Source organism: Meriones unguiculatus, chromosome 5, assembly GCF_030254825.1.
Source record: "Meriones unguiculatus strain TT.TT164.6M chromosome 5, Bangor_MerUng_6.1, whole genome shotgun sequence".
NCBI classification, from domain to species: domain Eukaryota; kingdom Metazoa; phylum Chordata; class Mammalia; order Rodentia; family Muridae; genus Meriones; species Meriones unguiculatus.
The window spans coordinates 108,046,658-108,064,781 of record NC_083353.1 but is presented as its reverse complement, the minus strand read 5'-3'; the positions used below and the strand labels follow the sequence as shown (position 1 = coordinate 108,064,781).

Sequence of the window (18,124 nt, the reverse complement as noted above, 5' to 3'; positions counted from 1 at the left end):
TTGAGGAGGGGTCATTTTAACCCTTGACACTGGGTATGTGCAAAAATCACCCTTTGCCCTCAGTTTTGCTTCCTGTTGTTTTAGTTACTCACTGTCAACCAAGGTCCCAGGATATTAAATGGAACATTCCAGAAATAAAGAATTCACAAGTGTTTAATAACATTCATTACAACTGAGGACTATTGCTATTATTCAGTTTCACTGTTGATCTCTTAATTGACCTTATTCATAAATCAAATTTTATTGTGTGTGTGTGTGTCTAGGAAAAGCGCTCTATAGAAAGCATGGTTCCATACGTGATTTTAAGCAGCCATAGGGCCTTGCAGTGTGCTGCTGTGTGGGTGAGTGAGAATGCTAGTAATGCAGGAAAATACTTAACCGGAGAGAGAAGCTCACTGCGAATCCTTTCCCCAACCAGTCTGCCTCCCTTTCTCCCACTGCAGAACAGTGGTGAAGGATCACAAGCCATACATAGTTCGTGGCCTGCATTGTCCCGGGACAAAGAGCACAGGTGTGTGGCCAGTACATGGACAGTTGCTAACACTCTTACCTACTGCTGGCACCCATCGGTGGCGTGTGCTAGCCAGTCACCTGCCCAGTCTTTTACCAGAGCAACCTTGGCACCTTGGAAAGAATTTCAGAACAATCTTCACAGTGAGCTGATTCTGAAAGACCCAGCTCTTTAGGAGACGAATATTTGGGGTAAAAACCTGATTACTTGAATTCAGTCTTCAGAATCCACATAATGGAAGGAGAGAATCAACTCCATTTTCTTCTCTGACCTACACACACACACACACACACACACACACACACACACACACACAAATTTGCTGTCCTGGTTAGTTTCTCTCAACTTAACACAAACCTAGAGACAGATAGGAAGAGAGATCCTTAACTGAGAAAATACCTCCATAAAGTAGGCAAAGCTGTGGGGTATTGTCTTAATTAATGGTTGATTTGAGAGGGCTGTGCTCACTGTGGGTAGTGCTATTCTGGGAAGTTTGTCCTGAGATATATAAGAAAGTAGGCTGCAAAAGTCATGGGGAGCAAGCCAGTAGGCAGCACTTCCTTCATGGCCTCTGCTTAGTTCCTGCCTCTAAGACCCTGCCTTGAGTTCCTGCCTGACTTCCCTCAGTGAAGGATTGCGACCTGAGAGCTGTAAGATGAAATAAGCAGTTTCTTTTCCAAGCTGCTTTTGATTATGGTGTTTTATGACAGCAATGAACTCTAACTAAAACCTATGCTTACAAACACACACACATACAGAGAGAGAGAGAGAGAGAGAGAGAGAGAGAGAGACTAAATAAATGCATAGTTTTAATTTAAATAAATAAATAAAGGTGCTTTTAAATTCAAGCCAAGTATTACTGTTCATGTTATTATTTCTGACTTACCTCATCCTGTATTAATCAGGCTACTTTTTGCTTAAGGATGCCTAATTACTGGAGACTAAGTCACTTTACACTTGTCAGCCTTGGTGACAGACATAGCTTCAGGCTGGAGCCTTGGCTCTGCGCCCAGAAATTACATGCGCTCGGTGATTCTGGTTGACCACAGTTGGTTCACTGGCTTGTCCTTCTCCCTTTGAGATAAGTAACCGCCCATCATTCCTGGAGTGGAGACTCCTGTGCCCATTGTCTGATTGGGTGTGGTGGTGTCGGTGATGTTGGGTGTGTGTGTGTGTGCTCATGCGCATGGTATCATGAAGAATAGGTAACGACCATGAGTGCCTGCTAAGCCACCTGCGTCCCCTGCCCTGAACCTAATTAATCTCCCCATGCCAGATATCTGTTGGTTCTGAGCCAGTTTCAGGGAGCAGAGTGTCAACCTATTCAAGTAAGGCAGAGCTGGGATCTAGACTCAGTACCAGGAAGTCAAAGCTGGGACAGTGAGGAGAACCGTAGCCTTTCTGGAATGTTCCTAGACTAGCAAATAGGCTGTTCTTAAGAAGAACTGTCAAGACTGTTTTAACAGCCCCAACAATGAAATGAAGAAGTCTGTATGGAAAAGGACCAGGACAGTGTGAATGCTTAAAGCAGGATGGCAGGGAAGTCTCTGGAAGCACAGTGACTTGGGGACACAATGCTGTGGAGCCTCTAGGCGCTCTCCTAGAAGGCACTTGGACGCCTCAAGACCAAAGCACGCAGTGTGTCTACAGTGTAGTCATTTCAAAATTGCTGTTAGTACATCAGAGTAAGTCACAGACCCCGGAAGATGCACCGGACCAACCATCAGCTTTCTGTAATACCGTCACCAACCAAATAAAGACGTTAAGGGATGCATTGTAAATAGCCACGTGTTTGCTTCCTCGCCCTCCCCCATCTCCTCCCTCTGTAGGAGTCCAGGTGCCCTGTGCAGTGAGGCTGAATTTGTGAGGAGGTGGTAGAAGGGAACTAATAGGATTATCTGCCAGGGATGCCTGCCAAGAGCAGCTCATTGTTGCTGAAGGCTCCCACTGCCCTCCATCCAGCACAAGCATTTGTTCCTCATAGTGAAATGGTTTTAATAAGCTATGTGAAGCCAAGTATTATTAAATAAATTATGCCAATTTGAGGATCTGCCTGGGTGGGCTTCAAGTCAGCTCCACTTGGGGTTCGGCAGGAGGGACGAAGATGCATCTGCTAGGATTACTGTGTGCCCTTAGGTGCTGCTCTAATCCCAAATTGTTGAGTCTTCCCGAGGCTCCTTTGTGTCTAAATAACATAGCAATTGTCCGGGGAGCTAACAGGTGCAAACCCCCACGCATGGTGTCTTCTCACATCCAGGCTGCTCACTCAGGCCGACTGCCATTGCCATCGCTGTTAATGCTGTCATTACACTGTCAATCACTGAGCAGGGTAATGATGCAGAGCATGGTATGTCTTAGTCGTTTTGTTCGTTGATGATGATATTTGGAAATTAGGAGGGCCAGAGTTCAAAAATGCTGTGGCGATTCCTAGGAGGAAAGAAAGTAAGGAAGGGAGACACGAAGTGCTGGATGTGACAAGACGTAGGCCTGGGACCACCTTCTACAGCTTCTCCATGTAAATCAGCCTGTGTGGACGTAGCCTTTCTATTTAGGCAAGGTTTTCTGCACCATCAGTAAAGGGATTCAGGCATGAATACCAAGAATATTGAGATAAAATGTTGATTTACTACCAGTAAATCTGAACATTTTACCCTAAGATAATGAAATTCTCTCCCATTGTTCCTTTAAAAAATCTCAAAACATGACTAACTATATACATATTGAAAACATGAAAGAGCGCGTAGGAAGCTGATGAGAGTTTATGAGAGTTGCATGATGGGATCTGACATGAAAGGAACCTCTGCCAAGTGTTACTTCCCTGGTGACAGCCCCAGAGGCCATGATTCTATCCAATAGACACAGTGTTCTCAGCAGCAGGGGCGGGGGGCCTACACTAGACCAGCTGCTGCTTGGACTATAGAGCAGCCACACCTCCCCCTGTGTGGACAGCACAAGGTGGATGTAGTTTCACTCTTACGATCTTATCGGATTCCAGGTCATCTTCTCTTAGAGCCACGAAGGAAGTTGTCTGAGACGGCCATGCTCTGAGGAATCGAGGCAACAGGAAGGCAGTCATTTGTGGCTGCTGGCCTCAGTTCCCCTGTTGGGATGCCCTGGTCCGCTCTCCACACACAGATAGTGTACTTGAAATAGGAAAATATGGGCTGGCTCACCTCGGCACTAGTAGAAGGAGAGGAGGGACTGTAGCTGTGTGCAGCGAATCATGGGGAGAGGAAGGAGTGGCAGATAACCTGAAGAACAAAAGGCTCCTTTTCCCGGTGTTGTCTCAGTAGTCAGTAAGTGGAATAAAGAGCAAGAGTGAGCATGCCAGCCGGTTATGCGAGCACTAATGGGTGGTAGAGGGCATCGAATCCTCAAACATTTCAAAGCACAAAAGATGAAGACGTGTGGTCAATCATGTTTGTTCGTGATTGACGGAATGGGAGGAAGCGTATCAATAGAGATAAGGCGTTCTTTAGTAACTAGGGGGGGGTGGGGCATCCTTCACGGCCATCACCAACAGAGAGAGTGAAAAAAGTCTCTGGAAGATGATGGACAGCCTGAAAAATGGGGCGATGCCGTTCTAAACCACCAGGAGACAAAGACACCCTGAGAGGAAAGAGCACGGAATCCCACTTCTATTCTACACATCCTAGCTGAGCACAGTCAGAGAGCTGCAGTCCGTAGGGCTGGCTGACAGCTGAGCTCAGTGCCGAAAGGGCAGCTTACCACGCAGGACTAGGTTAAAAATTAAAAAAAAAATAAAAAAATAAAAACTCAAATTTCACACTACAGTTTCCACCAAAGTATATTAGTTTGTTAACATCGTAAAAAAGTTGAAAACTGTAAGTTGAACCACCATCGGGTCGGGAACATTGGGACTGAAAGATCTCTAAGAATCTGTAGATTTACATTCAAAGCCTTTTCTATTTTAATCTATTCTAATATTGTGTATAATATCATTGTTTTTAAAGTGACCTAGAGCCAATTTGCTAGGCATCTACTCTATAGATACTTGCTGGCTTCTCACAATGAACATTCCAAAGAGAAACCCCTGAAAGAGTTATAACTGCCATCATTGTTCCCAACTCCAGGGACACAGTCTACCACTGAAAAGTCTGTTGCTCATAGGACCCTAAAGCAGGGAGCTGCTGTGCCATGGGGACACGTGGCAAGAGCTGTTTGCTTGGAAGGCAGAAGGAGGGAAAGAGAAAGAAAGACAGGCAGATTTCGTTTGGGTTGTTTGACAACCTCAGCCTGTCCTGATTGGTTAGTTTGCAACTGACAGGCGATTTGGCAGGCATTCGCTAGCCCTTCGAGGAACCATCAGGGTCAGCAAGGTTCCAGATGCCAAAGCCTCAGAATACAGAAAAGACAAGACATGGTTCAAACACCTTCTGGAAACATTTCTCTTGTCAAACGCCCCTGTTCTTTGCCTGCCTCAGCAAAAATCACATTAGAAAGAGTACTGGTCGCTAGACACCGCCAGCTTAGGTGTTGACAGAACCTTCTGTCTCTACTTCTGCTTTTAGCCCAGCATCTCCAGCTGTCTGTCCACCCTTGAGTCAGGAGCGGCCTGTCTGTGGGCAGTGAAATCTCAGGGGACAACTTCAATGGCCCTGGACCCTGCTCAAGGGCAACCATTTGAACTGGATTGGGTCAGCACCAAAACGAGTATAGGGATCCTGTCCCAGGGACTCCGAGACATCATCCTAGGTACTGTTGCCATTGGCAACTTGGTTGTGCAGTAACTTTCACTGTGTTCTTTGTTTGTTTGTTTTGTTTTCATATTCTGGGGACTGAACTGGGTTTTGCCCCAAACTACATCTCTGGCCCTAGCTTTTTACACCCCAATTCCCATACTGATCCCATCTCCAAACCCTATCACCAAGAGGGCATCCAAGCAGCTGTCCCTTCTAATCCCCCTGTCCGATCTTTGAACACTCTCATCTCAACAATAGCATGCCTGTCCATGCTGTCAATTTTAATCTAGAAGTTGGCAATAGGGTGAAGGGTGTTTCAACCAACAAAGGGAACCCAGTGACCACTTACATGTATGTGGATAGCTTGGTTTTAAATTTTCATAACACATATACTCTGTTTTGTTTTATTTTATTTTTTAAACACCACAATCTGGAGCCAGTCAGCCCTCTTCACTTTCCAGTGAGTGGTTGGCAGAGATCTCCCAACTATTTACTTAATAATTTGTTTAAACGTATAGTGCTGCAGCTGGGTGCATGCTTGCCTTTTGTTTGTTAGTTTTTCTCGAAGAATCATGTGCTACAAGCAAGGATTGTTTGTCCTGCGGGAAGCTGTGTGGAGGATTTGGATTTGGGTTGCTGTCTTCTCTGGTCTGTAGGCAACTGGTTTTACAGGCCACCCTAGCTCTCTTCTGTTGACTGCCATGTCCCCTCTCTGGCCTGCTCTCTGGTTTACCCAGCTGTGCCAGCTCTTTTCTGTGGACTGTCATGTCCTCTCTTTGGCCTGCCCTCTGGTTTACCCAGCTGTGCCATTGGAAAGGGAACAGCTGGACATAAACAATCGCGCTGCTCCCGCCAGGTACAAAAGGGTTTGTGCTGCTCCTTTGGGCATTGCTGGCTTCTTAAAGAATGCAAAATAAAGCAAATTTATAATGAGCAAAGTCTTATAAACCGTGGCCGCTTTTAATCATAAACAGACAGTTTATCCACTGAAATCACGTGGCACAAGAATCTGCCTGTAGAAGAGTGATCATTGTAGTTTTATGAAAGGGAGGGGAGGAGGAAAGAAGGGAGAGAGAAAAACACTTCACTCATCCTGAGAGGATCAAGATGCCCATGGGCGAATGCACATCGCCACTCCCCCAAGAGCTTTCTGACACCAGGGGAAGCCACTGGCCTAGGTCTGTTTGGTGTTCAGCTTCCTCATAGGTCACGAACAAGGACCCACAGGATGCCAGGGCAGGGACAGAATGGTGGAGGTGCCAAGGGACACAGCAGGGAATGTCTGCCATCTAGAACTGAACCATGTCCAGAGACACCCATGGCTGCCTCTGTGACTGAGAAAGCTGATTGTCCCTGGCATGTTGGCTGGTGTGGGGCTGGGAGGGTGTTTGGTACTTTTTTCCATTTCCAGAGTTATGTGGGGGTCACCTAAGATGGTAAAGTTTGCTAAACCTATATAGGACACTGTGATAGACTGGGCCATCCAGCTGTAACTCCTTCAGTTCATTCCCTGGAAAATGTGAAGATTGCATTTTGCTCTGTGACTACAGAGTCCTTGGGCCTGCCATTTCTGAGCGGTTAACTCCCATGGAAGAAGGAGAGAAAAACCCTTCCAGCCCCGACTCCTTGGTTGATTGTCCCTGGTCAGTAGGGAAGTGAGTAAATGAAAACAAACCCCACACAGGAAGGACACAACAGCCCAAGGGGGGTCGGGGACAAAGGGGTGGGGGAATTGGGGGTGGGAAACTAATCAGGGGAAATGCCAAATAAAGGAGACCCTGAGAAGTACCAAGGCTGGGCCCTGGTGTTCTTCTGAGGCCCCTCTTCAGTGTCCCCGCTGCCTGCCCAGCTCACCTGCCCTATCTGCAGAGATGTGTGCCTGTGCAGACATCTCACTGCCCATCCTAGGTAAGCTGCTTGAATCTTCCCGGGGACTTGACAACCAAGACCCCTGTCAGAGGCTTCCACAGCCAACGTAGAACCTCAAGCAGTAGATGAGAGCAGGAGGAGAGTAGAACCTCTCCTCCTGGAGAGCGCCCTCTGCTGGCACTGGTATGGCTGGCAGTGCGGTGGCCTGGTCTCAGCCCTGGGCAAGACACATCAACCTGACTGCTCACCCACACAGGAACCACCTCAGGTGCTCAACGGAAGGCAGCTGTTCAGACTCCACCTGTGCTTGCACCTGACATGCTACTTCTTAGTCCATTCTGCTAAGATGCTGGCTGTCAGAAACGGCTTCCTTATGTCTCACTGCGTTTTTCTTGCCTCTCTGTCTTCTCACCTCACTTTGGGGGAGAACAGTTAGACCACCCATGACAATCCTGAGGGGTTTTTTGTTGTTGTTGTTGTTGTTGTTTTTGTTTTTTAACAGAATTGCTATCTAACCCAATTCCTCTCTTCCAGAACCTTCCTGCATCTCTTGTTTCCTGGCAACCCCATTCTCAAACCCCTCTCCACTGGGGCGTCCAGTACACAGGAAGTGTACGTAGGGTCTGACCAGTGTAGCTCAAGGATAGGCTGGAAGCTTTGCCCTTGGGGCATGCGTGCAGGCAGGGGCCTGGCAGTTATGTGCAGGAACGCCCACAGCTGATACACTTCAAATTCATGTTGAGTTAACTCATTTCCTATATGCCGCTTGCTAATCTCATACCCTCATTCGGCATCAAACATTTCATTCCTGCTTTGAGCCAGGTAGTTGCTGTATGGTCTGGCCACTTAAGACTTGGCGTATTAACTCTACAACTTACTACCTGATTGATTACATCCATTGCTGTCGTCCACAGTTTGCTCATCCCTAACCCCCAAAGAAGTCCTGAACCCCAAGTACTCTAACATCTGAATTTAACTTTGGAACATTTTGCATTTCCAGATTTCAAAATATTTTACGGTTTGAACTTTCATATTGAAGGTTTCCAGTTTGTGAGGTCTTCAAAACTATTCCAAAAATCCGATGAAACCTGAAATCTGAAGTACTTCTCACTCCGTGCGTCTGGGTAAGGGACACTCAGCTTGTGTATAGGCCTTCTGGGATGTTGAATTGTGTCTATTTCCAGTATGTACAGGGACACCTCTTAGACAAACTTGCAGGTTGATTTTCTGTATCCCATGCTTCTCAACACCACAGCCATCTTAGCATGATTTCACCCAGGCTGCCCAGCTACAGCTGAGCTTCAGGGGTTCAATATCCATCAGTACCCTTTGCAGCCCAGTGGCCCGCCCTCTGCCAACCCCCGAGGGCCGTACCATGTTGTCTTTTGATTGGTCAGAAAGCTTCTACTCGTTAGCTTGTCACATGCCAAGAAATCCAGACACCAAGGCCACCACCTTTGCCTGATGTGCAACCTGCTAACTGCATTCGTTTTCTTGTACTGCTGTGTGATTCAGACTGGACACCCTCCATTGCCTCTCATGGTCCCTAGATCCCTGCTGCACAAAGGACCTTCAGTTCTGCTCTCCCCGCCCCCCACCCTCCCCGAGGTCTGCTCTCCCCCCGGTTCAAACAGGAGCCCACGTCTGTCTCTGGCAACTCATGGCAAGTGAGCACTTTGTTTCTCTCCGGTGCTCTCCGGGCAGTGTCTAGTCCTGCCCGAAGTGTCTCGGGTCACGAGGTTTTCCTGTGTCCCTGCGGAAGCCCTGTCAGTCTAATAATAGATGCATTCTTAACAAGGGCTTCCTGATGTTCGGTATAAACCGTCCTGCACTGGTTTTGAATTATCAGTCTTTCTTGCAGTCTCCTGTTTTTAGCACACTCAACTCCCACCCCTAGGCTGTGCCTGGATATGTGTGTTATGTGTGTATGATGCATGATGTATGATGCAGGTGCCTGTTTTACATACACTTTCTAACACATGTTATATACTGGAATAGCTACATAAGGAAAGCCTCGTACTTTAAATTATAAGAAAGTGTTTGTTTTGAGACCTGCATGCGCCCTTGTACGGGAGTGTGTGACATGGCGTGGCTTGTCTGCTCCCTGCCACTCCTCAGGTCTCATTAGTTCACAGAATGAAACCTGGGGCTGAGTCACCTCAAAGATTCCTCCCAACTCCTCCACATTGTGCACAGGTGATCATTCACAAAAAAGCCCCAACGTCTGGGATCCATCATGTGTACTTACGATATTAGTGGTTGAAGTTTTTTTAATTATTAAAAAGGCTTAGGTCCAAATGGGTTCTGGGTTTCAATTTTCGGAATAGTTGTAAGCACATAAAGAAATATCTTAAAGATGGGAAGCAAGTCTGAGCCTGAACTCAAGTTATGTCTCCTGTGCTCCTAGCCAGGTAACCCAAAAGTCATTTTGTACAATGATTTCAACATGCTTGTCTTTTGTGACATGAGTTAGATGCCAGGTTTCCTATTTGAGCTGATGTGCTGGTACTCAAAAAGTTTTGGGTTTTCAAGCATTTTGGAGTTAATATTTTCAGATTAAAGATGTTCAGGCATGCACAACTACTACTAATGGCAATAATAATTTTTAATTAATCAAGGTTTTAAAAATATTTTTCTTTTTTTTTTTGTTTGTTTGTTTGTTGTTTTTTTCAAGTCAGGATTTCTCAGTGTAGCACTGTTGTACTGGAACTCACTTTGTAGACCAGGTTGACCCTGAACTCACAGAAATCCACCAGCCTCTGCCTCCCGAGTGCTGGGATTAAAGGCGTGTACCACCACTGCCCAGCTTAATATTTTTCATACAATGTATTTCCTCATATTTTCCCTTCCCTAAATCCTCTCCCCCCGTTCTCCTGATTTCCCTATTCTCCTAACTTTATAGTTTTCTTTCTCTCAAATAACAGAAAAGAAAAAATCAAAACAAACCCCAAAAAATCAATAAAACAAAACAAAAATAACAAAACAAAGGGCTCACAAGAAAAAAAAAAACAAACACAAACAAAAACATGGAGTCTGTTTTGTGCTGACCAACTGCTCCTGGGCATGAGGCCTGCCCTGGAGTGTGGCTGATATACTCAGTGACACTTTATTGGAGAAAACTAATTTTCCCTTTCCCAACAAAAACATGGAACTCTTCAGGAGTTTTTGAGTCATCCTTGCACCGGGCCTTGCTAATCTTCTCTGTAGCGGTCCAATTTCAGTATGTGTACTGCCAAAGCAAGCATGACAATAACGATCTGAGCTACTTGAACACACCACTGAGACTTTGAGTCTGGTAGTTAAATTCTCATATTAGACCTATGACGTTGGTACATCTCGGTTGTTGCTGAAAAAGTTTGAGGCATGGTATGTCCAAGTTCCTTGCCTAAGCAAACATCCCACTGTGTGGCATCTGGAAAGCCAGCTAGATCTAAATTCCCCACATTCTCCATCCAGGGCCTACATCTTTGGGAGATTCCCCTGAGTAGACGTGTAGGATTGGAATTGTGTGGTTTAGTGTCCAGTGTGGGAGCCTCTTAACACACATGAACTATGGCTCATCTGAATTCAGAGGTATTGTAAGTGTGAAACGTCACATAGATGTAAAACACCTCAATCACAAATTTCGTTCCCATGCCATGTTGAAATTATATTTTGGACATGTCAAGTTGAGTGATGTATATTACTGTCTTTCTAAAGAGACTTCGTGATGTGGCTTATGGGAACCTACAGTGACAAAGTGAGTCATCCCAGTGGTAGCTGTATCGTTTTTCCATCACAGAGAACCGACTGGAAGGAGAGTTTAGATTTTGATCTCTATTGCATAGTTAGCTTTTCAAGACAAGGAAGTTAATGAGGACAGAAATACCCAAAGAAATAGTCTTCACAAGTCAGACCTGAGCTCTATCCATGCAGCGGTCCCTTGATGCTTCTGCCAGGGTTGTCTTCCAAGCTACACCGCAGAGATTTCTAGAGAAAAAGAAAATAATTATTAATATTATTATAATTACTTATCACTTTTTAAGTATGAGAGTGTGAGTATGAGAGAGGGGAAAAAGAAGAAACAAGAATTTTAATGTATGTTAGCAAGATAGATTCCACATTTAAAAAAAATTCACAATCTCGGGACATATTTTCACATTTATTTTAGGAACACAGAGAGTGCTCAGCAAGAGGACATAAATTCTTGCTCTAACCAGCCCTAAGCCACTGGTCCCTAACAGCCATACCAGCCAACCCTGGGAGCAGGTCCTTAGTCTGAAGATTGACCTTCCCAGGTGACCTCTCCTCCAGGCAGATAGTGGTGACTTCCCAACAGCTTCACGATCCAATAGCTTTCAAAGAACTCCAGCACCATGAAGCCATTTTATACCAATCAAGAACCCCCTGGCTGCTCAGACAAGCCCTGGGGTTTTCCTACTGACCCACGGTGAAAAGGAATCAAGGCCTTGGAGGAGACCAGTGCAAGGCTAAGGAAACAAGACTCTAGAGCCCTGTGCAATCAACCCAAGGCCTTGGCAGTGCCTAGAAAGAGATAAGAATGCTCTAGAAGTGGAACAAAGCATGCCTCTCCTAGAAAGACTGCCTATGGTAACCGTGTCTGTGTAAAGGTTCTGTCTGGACTGCTGTACCACGCTTTACAGCTGGGACCACACAGAAGTCCCCCAGTCATTCAGAAACCGCATGGATGTGGTCTGAGAGTAGGAAACAGAGGGAAGAGTCAAAACACTAACAACCTGGAGCTGTACATAAGTGCAGGGGGTGAAGTGTGGAAATCGTTGCTCATCTAGAAAGAACACTTCTACCCTTTGTCACCTTGTTGGTTGTTTCTCTCATTGTGACCAAACACCTGACAAGAAAGAAGTGACTTAAAGGAGAAATTTTTCGAGGTCATGGTGGTGTCTGGCCCATGCTGCCATGAGGGCCTTGTCTGGACCAGTGGTCTTACTTACCGGCGTCTGTGTTGATATCTGTGGCTCATGTTATGAGCAAAAGTCATGAGGATGACTGTGGTCTGAGCTGCAGCCTGAAACCATCTTGATGTCCAGAAGACTGTGCTACAACCGGGAGCCATATTGATGTGAGTGGCCTATGCTGCCACCTGAGGCTTTGGTGATGTCCATGGTCCGGGCTGCCTCCAAGGACCATGTCTGGGTCCCTGGTCCTACTCAGCTAGGAGCCGTGTTTGTGGTCTGTGCTGTTGCCAAAAACGAGGTGGAAACATATGATCTGTGCTCTCACTGACTGTAAAAAGCAAGAAAGCAACTTGTGCAGTGATATTGATGTTTATAGACCTATAGTTGAGAAAGAAGGACATAGAAGGCTTCTGTGACAACCCTTACCCCCACCCCAAACTTCAATTCTCACCCCCAAAAAAGTAACAGCCTAAATAGGAACTCATCAAAGGGAACTCTTAAAAGGTTGGGTAAGGATGCTGAAGTGTTGCTTTCCACAATTGATGGCTTCCGGTGGAGCTGTGGGAGGGGCAGAATTCAGTTCCATTTAAGGGGCCTTTAGGCTCCTGAGAGTTTGACCATTTTCCATTGAGTATATAGATAACACATATTAGACTTTCTTCTTATTATTATTATTTTAATATTTATTTGGGGGGAGTCACAAGAGTGGGAGACTGACATGGAAGGATTGGAAAATGAATATAACTGGGGTACATGATGTGAAATTCCCAAAGAATCAATAAAAATATTGTGTGGAAAATAAATAAAAGAGGAGAGTTTATTGGGGCTAGTAGCTGAAGAGGTGTGATCTGTCATGATGAGGGAGATGTGGTGGGTGGACTGGGGATGACAGTGGTGGAAAGCAACTGCTTCCTGGTATCTCAGCAGACCAAGCAAGCATGGCTGGGACAGAAAACAGGGGCAAATTATAAACCACAAGGTCTCCAGGGATCCTCCTCCTCCAGCTGCATCCCTGAGCATTACCACTTGCAACTAAAACACACGAGTCTGTAGATATATTTTATAACTGAGTCGTAGCAGCTAAACACAACCAAGGCCAATTCTGGACAAGAGCAGTAATGATTTGCCTAGAGCATGCTGGCCCAGACACAGGCTGGAGAAACACAGGGAGGTGCCTGGGTCAAGGTGGTTTGGTCAAGGTTGATCCATTCTTAACATTGTGTGCCTCTTAAATCTTGGGCCTTGGAAGGTTTTGTTCACTGGCTTCACCCTCATGAGGATTGTCAAATATGTGCTTGAATGTTGGTTATTTAGTTCATAGGAAAGATTTGTGGTTTCAATACTAACTCCATTTTGTAGATAGGAGAAATCAAGGCTCAAGCCCAAAGTCACATGCTAAATAAGTTCATACACTTGGCTTTACTTGATTCGGAGCCTACAGTTTGCTTAAAACAATCTGATTTGTTTTTCTGAGCATTAAAATAATTCTGGAGGCAGATGGATGAATCTGGCCAGCCATAACTTGGCCACTTACTGGATTTTTGACTTGAAGCCAAATACTTGATTTCACTACAACTCAAGTTTCACAGTTTTAATATGGGAGAGGGCAACAATAGGACATATATACATTTATTATGAAGATTAACACATGAAATGCATAAAAATGTTCAGGAAAGTACTTGGCATATGGCAGAGACAGCAAAGACCAAATATGTATATTCATGTGTGTGTGTGTGTGTGTGTGTGTGTGTGTGTGTGTGTTTATCCAACACACTAAAAGAATAGCAAGACACTATTCCTTATCTAGAATGTCTCTATGCCTTCAGATGCCTCAGGCACAGGACTGTCCTCAAGGAGTTCATAATCTGGCAGTAGGACAAGAAAAAAGAAAGCACATGTGACATGTATGAATGGCACAAACAGAGGCAGGACCATGGGAACAGGAGCTTTCTAACACCTGAGGGAGAGTGGTAGGTCAAGAGGGGTTCAGCAAGGACCAACCTGAGTCCTTCCGGCAGAAACAGCACCCAGAAAGCTGCCCTTCAGCCTGTGACTCTAAGGAAGTGTGAGCTGGCTTCAGGATTCACAGTAGGAAGAGGAAATAAGGGGAGAGGGACTGGGAAAGTACCAGTGGAAATGGCGGTGATCATCCTGAAGCTGGGAGGTGAGCGCCAAGGGTTTTACTTGGGAGGTGGACTGAGCCATCTTTGGTCATGACAATGTATTTTGAAATGACCATTTCTCAGGTCCAGACACAGGGTCCTCACACCCTGGTTTAGAAAGCAATTTGTGCACTCCTTTAAAGCCAGGCAGAGGTGATGACTTAGGGTCTGTTTCAGAACCTCCTTTCTAAGGCTGAAACTTTGACACACAACTTGCCGTATCTCTTTTCTACAGAGGGCCTTCCCAACTCTACCCCTCTTCAGCCACTTTCTAATTTTCAAAACATGTTGCCATGGAAATGGGGATGACTGTCAATGGTGTTGAAACCCAGCTTGAGCTCTGAAGGGCTATTCTGGAGGTCTAGGACAGCACAGCTCTGGAGGATGAGCAGATGGTTGCTCAATCCTGGCTGACCAAGGGCTCCAGGCAACTGGAGTTGGTAACTTTTGAGGGGAACACCACTTCATGAAGAAATGACTAGAAGTCCATCAAGAAGGGGTCTGTCTGGTTTGGACTCTCTGGCTCTGTTAGTGACTGTGGCTGTGGTGGATTACTGACGACTCCATCTCAGGAGTGAACTACAGGCTGGGCTTGATTCCTAGCAGGGTCTGTGCACTTAGGTAAAGGGACCAGGCTCAGCCAGTTCTATTCTTCCCAAGACAATCTAGCTCATGGGTTACAGAAGTGTGTGTGTGTGGGGGGGTCACATTCAATTTTTGCTATCTCAAAATTTGGTATTTCTGCACCCACTCAGTTATGGAGAAGTTGGTACCAATTTTTTCCCCCGGCTTCCAGTCCCTCTTCTGAGTCACTTCCCTATCTTCATTTCTTTCACGATTATAAAGACAAAAGAGCACTTGTATGGTCTCTCCTGCCCTGTGAGACAGGTCTTAGACTGTTCCTACCCATGCATTTGACAGCTGGTTTTCCCACAGCCTCATCCCCTCCTCCTATCTCCCATCACCAGCTCCATCTATCACCTGGGATTTTCCCACCAGTACTGGCTCCTTCAATCAGCCTTGGTCTCTCTCACCAGCTATGTCCACACCCTTTCCTCACTCACTTTACTTCTGGGGACCACAGAGAACTTCAGGACCTACTCTTTGTACACTGCTCCTTGAAGACATGGCTCTATATGAGATGTGGTAATCCTACCGCCACATTCCCCAGAACACCACCACAAAAGGAAGAAGAGGCCTAGCAACAGTGTGGGAGAATGTGGGAAGAGGAAATGCCAGCATCATGTAGTAAGCAAGGGTTATTCAGTTGGTGCCAAGTTGTTGCTCAAAGTATGAGGCCTCCTGTGCTTCTGTGTAATTCTTACTAAACATATCCCTCAGGAAAGAATCATGCAGCTCTCCCTTCGTCCCTTCACAAACACTTTAGCTCTTCCACCTACTTTCCTTTTTATTTCACAGGCCACAAACATTAGCTATGTTTTTAGTTGTGTCTTCCCAACTATTATTTTGGGAGCCAGTCCCCTTGTCTGTATACGGTAGCAGACCAAGGTGTCCATTTGGGAGAGAAGTTATTCCACTAAGTCAGGTGCTTCAAATTGAATGAGTCTGGAAGTTTGCTTCTTCTACTCCGTGACATACTTATAGGCACACTATGCTCTTCTTCGGATTATGTCCCATGAGGTCCTGGGTGACAGTAGCATTCTATCGTGCAGAGGACATTACTGGCTCCTCCTTGTGCATCCAATAATGGCTGCTTAGGAAAAGCAAGCCTTTCTACTCTCTGAAGCTCTCGGCTGTTACGGTGCCAGGGTGTGCAGACACTTCGCTTTTGGTTACTGATTTGAGAAGCTTTCTGGCTCCATCTTTTAAAAGGAGGCAGCTGTGAGCATTGTAATCATGGTGACATGCCCCAATGACTTCCAAATTTCCTCCTTAAAATATTTCTTAGAGTATAACTCAGAGTTTATCATTTCATCATCTAATCACTTAGTAGGGAATGTTACATTTGGGGCTCATCATGGATAATCACCCCCTAGAAAAGGGTGTTTATTCCAGTAAATACTGAGTTCAAGAAAGCTGGTGAACTTGGAGTTCCTGAAGTCCAACTGCCTTGGCAGAGTGCAAGCGTAAAGCTCCCTTCTGGGAACAGCAGGCACAAGCTTCCCACCACTCTTCCTCTGTGTCACCCTGTGCTCTTGTTTTAGCACAGACTTCGTTGAAAGATACCTCACTCAATGCCGGATGGACCACAGGCTCTCTGGGCTCCAGCAAATGCTACATCACTCCCTGATGTTGTGAAGGTAAGCAACCTGTCAGCCCTCACATCTCCATCATCTCCAACTAGCATGTCTTGACTTACTGTGCTCCCCTCTGCCCCACAGTGCTACCCACTATAGGCATGCTTCTTGCAAGGTGCCGTGTTTCAATTCATGGACAGAATGAACACGTGTAATTGCATCAAAGTATGAAGGCAGGTACCCAGAGAACAGCCACAGCTCATCTGGCCGGGGTGAAGAAGGTAAATGGCCTCTGTATCCTCTGCCTGGGACATCTTCAGCATAAACATCACCATCTTTCAACAGGCACAGCACTCTAAAGATCACAGATTTTCAAATGAATTTTTCTTACTAAATATCCACATATCTAGTTAGATCATAAAATGCAGAAGCAATGTCCCCACATGGTGTAGAAGAGAAAGTTAATGCTGAGACAGGAGAAATAATTTTGTCAAACAGAAAGTTGTTTTCTGATATATGGTCCAAATTACTTCAGCTACACTAGGAAGTATTTTTTTATAAAAGACATTAGTTAGCATGTTAGTCTAGCAAATGCTAGAAACAATTATTTTGGCATAATTATATTGTACAGTCAGGGTGTACTTATTTTGTACCCAGAATGTTCTCAGTTGTCATCCAGAACTTCAGCGGCATAAACAGCTCTTCATGTATGCGAGGGCTAGAAAATGAAACCAAGTGGTTGTAAAAGCCACATATCAACTATGAGACTTAATAGAAGGCATCCCCAGGAAATTCACAATACCAATGTGGGGTGAAATAATGAATGCTTTTCCTCTTAAAATGAGGAACGCACCAGGATGTCTGCACTCATTCTTATTCAACATTGTGATGAAGATCCATAGCAGGAATTAGCAATAAAAAGAGACAAAGGGGAACCAGATGTAAGGGGGGAGTTTGGAAAGGTTTCTCCTTGCACACGTTGTGCATTAAGAACAAGAAGACATACAGTGGCTGCAGGGACTGATGGGACAAGGAGAAGATGTGGGAGGGGACTCTGAGAGGGTAATGATGTAAAGAGAAATCACAATACATTGTATTACGTGTATGAAATTGTTAAAGGGATGTTACATTAAAAAAAGGATTAAGTCCTAAAGGGCTCACTAAACATTGTTTTAAAAATATTGGAAATTAATTCAGAGGACATTATGGATACAAGATCAACATACAAAAGTCAATTATGTCACTATACATTAGTAATAAAAAATGTGGATGTAAACTTAAACATTTCTCCTTACAATAACATTAGAAAGAAAAACAAAATATTTAATAAAGAGATACACAACATGCACATGGAAAACTCCAATATCATTCAAATAAAATAGAGAAAATCTATATAGGAAAACATGAAGTTCAGGAGTGGAATGGCTTAATAATCTTTAGGACAGCAATGCCTCCCCTGTTAATCAATGCTTCCCAGTTAAACAAGATTTTAATACTATCCTTATCAAATGCTCAACCTATGCTGAAAAACCAGACATACTAACTATAGAATGCATAGACACCTAAAAAGTTTAAACAATCTTGAGAAACAATACAAGTTGGAGGAGTTATAAAACACTGCAAAATTACAGTAATCATGACTGTGTGATCCTGGCATGAAGACTGAGTCCATATACAAAGTTGCATATTTAGGCTGAACTGATCTTTGAAGACAGAATCAGTATTGCTCAGTGTGAAAATAGAAACTTCTCCAGGAGGGTTATTG

At 44.9% G+C, this 18,124-nt stretch overlaps 1 non-coding gene across 1 annotated transcript; it reads right to left on the bottom strand.

Annotated features, from left to right (window-relative positions):
- Positions 1 to 10,222: 10,222 nt before the first annotated feature.
- LOC132654398 (U6 spliceosomal RNA) lies at positions 10,223 to 10,324 on the bottom strand. Its single transcript, XR_009592052.1, has one exon. It is a non-coding gene; the product is annotated as a U6 spliceosomal RNA (small nuclear RNA).
- Between the last annotated feature and the right edge of the window lie 7,800 nt (positions 10,325 to 18,124).